Source organism: Aplysia californica, unplaced genomic scaffold (genome assembly GCF_000002075.1).
Source record: "Aplysia californica isolate F4 #8 unplaced genomic scaffold, AplCal3.0 scaffold00076, whole genome shotgun sequence".
Lineage (NCBI taxonomy): Eukaryota > Metazoa > Mollusca > Gastropoda > Aplysiida > Aplysiidae > Aplysia > Aplysia californica.
Window position 1 is genome coordinate 326,738 of NW_004797346.1, and position 5,916 is coordinate 332,653.

Below are 5,916 nucleotides of genomic sequence, written 5' to 3' on the forward strand. Positions count from 1 at the left end.
CAAACACAAACAGGCACACATAATAATAGGAATAATATGTACAAAAAATGTAAGGTGCGTAAAAAGGCAGTAGAAAGAAATATTACTCTATTAATGTTCACTTACCGTGACAAGATGTAAAGTTTTAAATTGGCGCTCATATGATCTTATGCAGTTGCGAGCGCCGTAAAACTCTCTACTAAAAAAAAAAAAAGTTCTAAATGCTTTTCACAAAGTAGGACTCAAACAAGCTTTAAATTCAAAATTAAAATTGTTAGAAGTATATAATCGCAATCAAACCTCGACTTCAATAATGCCGTCTAAAGCAATTCCACGAGCATGAGCTGTGCGTCAAACAAGGTGTTTATGGATGTATCAAAGGAGAAAATCTGACAAGCAAATAGGCCAGGAAAAGCTCAACGTCTGATGACAAAATCCTTCAAGTCGTCTAACTAAACACAGCTCACAGTAGCTAAGCATCTCATACTGATTGCTCCCTTTCGCAATGTGAATAATTAACCTCCTGTTGCCGTGACGTTGTCAAAATACAAAGACTTATATACGTTGGGACATTAATCATGAGCACACAGCTCAACACCCCATGGGACGTGACGCAAATGTTAGTAAAAACGGACCAATGCAGCAGACATCCCGATCAGACAAAAATAGGTCCCACTGGCTGGGAGGTGGAAAAAAACTCGGTGGAACTATATCACTTGGAGCGCCAACACCCACACACACGTGCTGAACTCACCACCCTCCGCAAACAATGGACATGTTGCACTTCTTGTGAGATCAATGGTTTATCTGACAAGAACGTGTTTTTTTTCGGAAGTGGGGTTAATTTTTGTTTTGTTATGAATGACACCAAACATAATGATACAGGCACTGATTTAAGCTATTTGGACGTGTTCAGACTGCTACAGTACAGCTCATGTGGCGGTCTGGATCTGTGTCTCTCTCGTCTTTGTGGTGGCCCCATATCGTCCTGATAGACTTGGATCTTAACTAAGCCGGTAGCTGATCTGTGAAAGCACAAATCTTCCAAATAACTGGCAGTTCAACGAAATCATAAACTGACCAGCCAATTCAACGCATGTTCACATTAAAGATGAGAACATTTTCAGTGGTCTCGCGGGTCGGGTCTAAGGCCTCGGGGACTGATTTTCACTCACTTCGAGCCCTTTTTACTTTTGGTATTTTCCGATCTCTCATTCAGTCTAGATTATATTATTGACACAAGTCGCTGAGTGATTAACATTAACAGACTTCAATTTTATTGGGTTCTTCGAACTGTACCAACATTTTTTAATGTTTTACCTCGTTTTTCTCTAAACACACTTTTCCACCACTTTTTACTTGCTTTGCCGTTTTTTTTCCTCCACAATTAAACATTTTTTTTCTAACACGTGGACTTGAAATTTACAGGTAGTTGGAGAAATGGTTTATATTTGCTGTGGGCTGGTTAGCTTTTAGCATTTTGCTTTAAAATTTGTTTTACAAAAGAGTTTTTATGGATCAAATTCCATATCCCCGACTTTTGAGAACAATTTTGGTTACTTTCTAGGCATAGTATCCAAAAATAAATCAAAATAGCCAGCTGCAAGCCCCTATTAATTTGTGATATTTTGTAAGTTACAGAATTTTAAAAATTTAAAATTGTGGAGAAATGGTGGAGAAAAAATATTCTATCCAATTTTCAAGACGGCGGCAGTTTCCATGGCAACGGCTTAAAAAATCGAGTGTGTCAACAGTTGAACAAGAATCTTTTGTCTCTGTCTTACTGCCTGTGACACACGTTGTTTCAGTTTGTCTTTAGTTTAAAATGTCCCGTAAGTATAGAACCCTCTTCAAACAGCGCAGCAACATTCTGCTTCAAACGTTTATGGACACAGACATTTTCTTTAAACACACATAAGTGAAGGAAAAGCAGAATAAGAATGAATGAACATTCCTGAAACTGGCAAGTCCTGACCACCTTTGAATTTGTTTCTATTCTTCGTGAACCGAAAATATATCGGCTCAATAGTGTAATATCAACTGTTATAAAGACAGAAGAATTGATTAAAAAAACTTTCAAGACCCGCTCAAGTGGCGCTAATTTATTCCTATATATTTAACACGTTCCGCTGAAATGGTTTGTTTTTTGAGCCAGTTTTATTTTGTACAAATTTGTTATTTACACTCAACAGCTGTTAATTCTCACTATAAAATGTTCGTCCCATCTAAAAGATTGAAGGGTAGGGGGTTTGATTTCAGAATCCTGTAGCTTGTCATGCCGATTTCGTATCTCATCTGGGGCCTGTTATCCATAGAGGTGGGGAGAGGGCTTGTGTTTACAGATAACCAGCTCAGCTCAATTCACTCGCATTTAGAAATTACAGTATCTATTTTCCGACTGGGCCCGTATCTAAGGAGCAAACCTGAGTCGAGGCAGTGTATATACTTTTACTCGCGGAAGACGTAGACTTAAAAAAAAGACCCACGCTTCAGAAGTGCTCGATTAGTTTATAGTCAAATAAAAAGCTGCATGGATCGACATAATGTAACAAGAGATAGTGTGAGCACGGAAAGGCGGAGACCACTTAGAGCGGAAGCACGGCAGCTGTCGTTTGTGATTTCAAGTGTGTCTGCATGTGTGTTTTCTCAGAGGATGCATCATACATATCTGATTATATTTAAGAGGGGGGGGGGGTGTTCACAGTGGAAACATACGCGCTTTGTGAACGATCTGTCACACCAGTAACATTTGTAACGCACCCATGCGTATCCAAACGTAGCTGATCTGAAAGCAAAAGCATGTCAGCTGCCGTATTGATAGAAATAAAAACGTGGAAAAATAGGCAAGAATGGTACAAAACAACTGCAGAGACAACGAAAAAGAAAGAAGAAAAAAAGATGACAACCACCGCAATAACATCGACGGCAACGGCAACGGCAAAGCAAATCAGACTCTGCTTATGTACATAACGATATCACAATGCTTTCTCTTCATGAACTGCGGGTTGGTTATTTCCTGAAGAAGACTCTTTCCGAAGGCAGTAGCAAATTAAATATCAATGAAAAGGTGTTTCTTCTGAGCTTGTGCGATACTGTAAATGTTGCGCTAAATGAGTTTATGTTATGGTTTTCTCAACAAAGTCACATAGAAGCTACCCCTCTTTCTTCCCAGCCCTCGGTTTTGGGAAAAGAGGGGAGGGGGTGGTTAAGTGAGTCCATCCCAAGGCGTTCGAGAGCCGATTCTGAGAAAGTAAAATTAGAGTACTTTTTGTTGAAATAAAATATAATCTTAACTCATGGAGGTTCCTGAGAATCTCTGACATCCACAGGGAGTTCGTGAGGGATAAGGTTTGGAAAACATTGGTTTATGATGAAAAAAATATGGACATGAAAACGATCTGGGATCCAGAGATATTTTTGACAGTGACACACGAAGACTTGTTTTGATTTAAATATTTTTCAATCTGGAATAGTCATAATACCCCTGTGACATAATATTCACATCTAAATACGCTTCCAACTATGCAGACACATTCATAAAAGGCAAGCGACCACAAACACGCAGACGAGAGAGATAGTAAGGCCGATCGACTTCGCCGCTAGCTGGTTTAAAGCAATGCAAACATCAAACGAGATATTCTAGCGATTTGCTTGTCAAAATCCCCCGGGTTATAAAATGAAAATTACAGACACAGAGACAAAGGTATGCAAGTTACCTGCGCTGCAGAATCCAGTGAGAAAGCTACAAGTTCTCAGAAGTAGGTGCTACCTGCTTGCGAGGATCGTGGTCGTCGGGAGTACGGCACCCAGGCTAACAGATGTGAGCTGTTGCCTTGAGGAGCACCAGGCCTTGCGTACGCCCTGAGGTCATTCTTGACCCATGGTAAAGACCTATCCAAAGTCAAGCGATTTCCCTGGATCCATTATACAGCAGTCATGACGCGCGCTGAGAGCGCTGTCAGCACGGCCTGTCGGCCATCCCACAGACAGCAAACTCTCTGTCTCTGAATGGCTTCCGATTATAAAGTTGTTTTCTCCTAAAGTTCACTATCCCATGCTATATAGATATTATCCTGTGATCCTCTTTGCCTGACGCCTGAAGGGAGTAAATTTTGTACCCAACTTTAAAGGATGGAATTACAATCACGTAAGTGAACACAAACACTCGGTTATGGATGATGTTGAAAGAGCTCTTTCACTCAAGCAAACTCCCAAGGGATAACATCATTCTCCTCTTCACACATCATTGTAGAGGGATGAATGACCTGAGGGAAGACGATTGTCTTGCTTTGTCTCTGTTTAATACATTGTTTGCACGACTCACAAGTGAAAGAGTTATACTCTAGTTGCACCTGATGGAGGAACCTCACTGTGGCATCAGTCGAATACTCTTCCGACGTCTCGGTAACTCCACAGGTTTCGGCCAGTATCTCGGAGGTACCAGAATCCTTGTGGATCATTCACATAGTAAACCTCTGGGTCCTGTATAAAGTAGAACAGACACAGACGTTAGGAAAACAGTGTTATGAATGGCTTCTACAAGGCAACAGCTTGGTTAAATGTATCAAGTACAATATCGTGATTAGTTCCGCAAGGTTAATTTATTTCTAATCGTTAAAAAAATTGTTTTCCATTATCTAGGGCAACCAGTTTGGATCAAATGCGAAGCATGCTGTCGCAGGTACACCCTTAACTAAGATGTAGGCTACATGAAATCAGTCTGCCACCCCCACATCAATTTTTTTCAAACTTCAAGACGTGTAAAAAGGAAAGAAAGAGTCATTGGACTTTTCGCCGATCGGCGTTCGGCCAACGTATCACCTGCATTCACGAGCCGGAAAATAAGAACATGTTTCAACTTCCTTTGTGCATAAGCTTAAACAACTCGAACACATCGGCAAATGTGAATTCTGCCTTGGTTGATTAAAGAAAAAACAAAAAAACCCAAAAAAAATCCCCCAAAACCCAAAATACATTCGTTTATATATTTTTTGCGTTTCCGCAACTTCCCATTTCAGTCTCTTGTGATCATCGAGATTTACTCTCAAACTTAATCTCCGTTTTCTGTATCTCTACGTTTCTGTCGTCTTTCCACTCACAGCTCCAGGCTAGCGTGGGTCTTGGATAAACTCTGCGAGTATTTTCCGATGTATTTATAAATGACGTCGGCACACTCGCTCCTTGTCGCCGGGGCCCCGAGATTCTACTCTAGGACTATCTGCTGCTTACATACATTAAAAACTGTTTGTAGGCAGACTAGTGCTTAGGGGAATTTTCACTTGCCGCGTTCTCGCAGCCCCATCCAGCTGATACCCGTTAGTTGAGCGGGGAGATATTACATTCCGAACACCGACAGTTTCCCGGAGTCCCCTTCCCCCCTTCCCCCCACCCTTTCCTACTCCGTTTCCTAACGCAACACGTTTTTTGCTCATCTCTTTCACGGTACATCTTCCTCTAGTGATACATACACACGTCCCTCACGACAACACACGAGCACACACACGCACGCACGCGCACACACTCACACACACACACACACACATACACACACACTAACGCGCACACACACGCCCACACACTTACACTTACACAGGGACAGTGAAAGAGAGAGAGAGAGAGAGAGAGAGAGAGAGAGAGAGAGAGAGAGACAGACAGAGAGAGAGTGAGAGGGAGAGAGAGGGAGTGAAGGGAGGGGAGAGAGAGACATAAAGTAAGATAGGACAAAATGCATCCAGAAGGAGTCTCATTCAGATACAAGCATAAAGCAAGAAAGTCAACGAAGAGGAACCATTAAAACTCACAAGCAGACACATAAACAAAGATGTTCATCGCAAGAACAACAACACGTACAATTACACATACGTTCATAAATAGACAAGTCTAGAAGAAGGCGCACAGACAAACAAACACACACACACACACACACACACACACACA

At 41.4% G+C, this 5,916-nt stretch overlaps 1 protein-coding gene across 8 annotated transcripts in view; it reads right to left on the bottom strand.

Annotated features, from left to right (window-relative positions):
- The window catches only part of LOC101856329 (protein NDNF), a 100,842-nt gene that overhangs the window by 79,946 nt on the left and 14,980 nt on the right, over positions 1-5,916 (bottom strand). For all 8 annotated transcript variants that reach the window (XM_035968689.1, XM_013080148.2, XM_035968687.1 and 5 more), the window contains one exon: positions 3,696-4,461. The gene's annotated coding sequence lies outside the window, so the exon portion shown is untranslated. The remainder of the gene's footprint in view (positions 1-3,695; positions 4,462-5,916) is intronic.